The sequence below is a fragment of the Macrobrachium rosenbergii genome, chromosome 43, assembly GCF_040412425.1.
Source record: "Macrobrachium rosenbergii isolate ZJJX-2024 chromosome 43, ASM4041242v1, whole genome shotgun sequence".
Taxonomy (NCBI): domain Eukaryota; kingdom Metazoa; phylum Arthropoda; class Malacostraca; order Decapoda; family Palaemonidae; genus Macrobrachium; species Macrobrachium rosenbergii.
This window is the reverse complement of record NC_089783.1, coordinates 3393251-3396248: the sequence shown is the minus strand read 5'-3', so window position 1 is coordinate 3396248 and position 2998 is coordinate 3393251.

The window sequence follows — 2998 nt, the reverse complement described above, 5'->3', positions numbered from 1 at the left end:
AGCACAAGGTGAAGAGTTGATTTCTAGCAGATAGCAAACTCTGTCATCAATCAAGAAAACGTTCTGCTACTTACACAAAACTAGGCAAAGAAATTAGGGTTGTTGCACAGATTGCAAAGTGACCTGACTCTGGCACTAGTACACATGTGTGAAATTTAAACATTTACTCACTGCACTAAACAAATCAGGTCTTGTGAAAAATTGAATTTCAGGAAAAGAAAATAAATTCAGTAGAAGAATAATAGATTCAGGACTGATTCAAAACCTCCTCTGGTACTTTACTTTTGTCAGAAGAGGGGGACTTCATCTTCAGCGCCCAGCATGGGGGCAAAATTATAGGGTTGCACTTGAAAAATACTAAGGCTCAAAGCAACCACATTGGGAAGAATTAGGACTCTGATGGAGCGGTTGAAAGAGGACAAGTGTCTGGATTGCACAGCTGGGCATTGCTGATGAGCGCCGCCTGGCCTTGCCTTTCAAAACATCGGCAGATTTACGATTCTCCTTCTCCCAGATGGCAGTGTCTATTCGCCTCTTAGTCAATTTTCTGTGCTTTCAACCTATGTGGTGGGCCCTGGACATGTGGTGATTTTGTTCCTAAGGTCAGGGCAATGTCTCTATCGAGTTAATCGCCTCCCTGCTAGCTTATGTGCCTCTGACGGGGACGGCGTTCCAAAGGTGGTACCCTGGAAAGAAAGGGTCCGAAACAGTCACTAGGTCAAGGAAAGGGATTAAAAGCTATTTTAAAGGGTGAGGAATGACAGATTTTCCATGAAGGGCTGATATTTTCCCACAACCTGTTTTTACAGTCAGCGGTGATAATAATGCACTATCCTGTTTCAGCTGAATATAAGCGTAAATCAAGCTCATACAGGCATCATGAAACCCTGGAAAAGGGTTGCCACATTCGAGACAATATATATACATATATATATATATATATATATATACATAAATATATATATATATATATATATATATATATATATATATATATATATATATATTATATATATATATATATATATATATATATATATATATATATATATATATATATATATATATATATATATATATATATATATATATATATATATATATATATATATATATATATATATATATATATATATATATATATATATATATATATATATATATATACATACAGTTGTAAATTCACAGAGGAAACGGAAACACTGAGAGCTGCGAGGCCTTTCGACACGAGTCGCTACTTAGCAGACTTAAGAAATAACAAGAAGTATGTTTACAAGAAAGTTCATATAAATGACAGATGGGAAGTTATAAAGGAACATAAGTACCTGAATCAACACAATTATGAAAATAGTAGAACTGCCAAAACACGATTGAATATTTAAGAGGTTTTACAAGAGATAGGATGAACCGTTCAAGAGCATGGGGACAGGACAATTAAAAGATTATACAGGTTCGTGACTGACCACCTAAATTTTTTATAGTACATCATTGTACAATAATTCTCTTTTTTTGTAACAATAATAACTTTTTGGAAGATGAACATTTTTACAAATAAAAATTATATTAAACATAGCCGATATATAGAAAATATATCTAAAGTAGCTAGCCTTGTAATTAGAGTCAGTGATTTTATCTTTTAGGTCATTCTTTGAACATTTTCTAATAGAGGTCCAAATAATACATGCCAGGGCTAAGATTAAATTACAACTGAGTAAGTTGACACAGACCTGGCCAGATTTTCTGAAATATAGCCCGACTGGCAATCACTGAACTTCGAAGCCAATTTATTCGTGAGAGTTACCACTGAATGAATTAGCATTGATGCTTGTCCAATTTTGACTGAATAATTTATGCCGCTTTAATCACGTACATCTAAATTCCTTTGCTAGATTGGCCAATATAAAAAGAGGGACAATCCAAACATGGAATTTTTTATATATATGATACATTTTTTTTGTATTTTTATTAACATTCTTTTTTGAAAGTGTTATTAGAAAAAAACAAGGTTTATAAAAGTGTTTTAACAATGATTTATGTTTGAAAACCATAAAATAAGGTAGCAAGAATATTTTAGCCTTTTTTTCTTTTCATGCATTTGTTATATAAAACTTTTGTGGGCTTTGTTATAACAACACTAGTATGTGTGAAGGATAACATAAATCTCCGTCTTCATTTTTTCTTATGTATTAATTTCGATCCAAATACTGGGACTGACAATGCGCAAGGCTGTAAAACATAGAGAAAAATTGATATTTTGATGCTGAGGTGATGGCCTGAATAAAAAATGGACATACAAGCTTGTTGGTTGGTTTCTATAAATATTGAATTTAGTTAAATGAAGTTCTCTATGTATTAAAAACACTCCAATGTTTCGTTTCCTTCTGATTTTTTATCTTTATTAATATATTCATCACGTTCCATATTTTCGCATTCAATTATATATATATATATATATATATATATATATATATATATATATATATATATATATATATATATATATATATATATATCTTGGCTGATATATATATATTAAATATTAGATTTTGCTTTTTAAGTTTAATTTACGTGAAGTTTCACGTCCCTACATGCCAAGAATACACGTAACTCCGTCACTTGAATACGAATTAACCCTCAAAGACAGACGTTAATTAACCAAAGGTTGCCAGTTATGGGTAATTAACCTTAACAAAAATATTCACATGAATAAAAATAATTTTATGATAACACAATTAATCATGGATGCAGAAAAACTTACCACAGATATTGAAGACAAGACACAACAGTTCTCCAAACAACAAAGCTAGGTATAACAATGAATACCAGAGTATTAAAAATTACTTGTTTGCCTAAATCGCTGAGACTTACTGGGATAATCTGGCTAATGCTAAATAGTATATAACTTCTATTTTCTAATCTTAGACTCTCTGCAAGGACACTAAATGGTTAATAATAAACAAAGAAAGATTTGAAATACAGAAAGAGGATAAAAGAACGC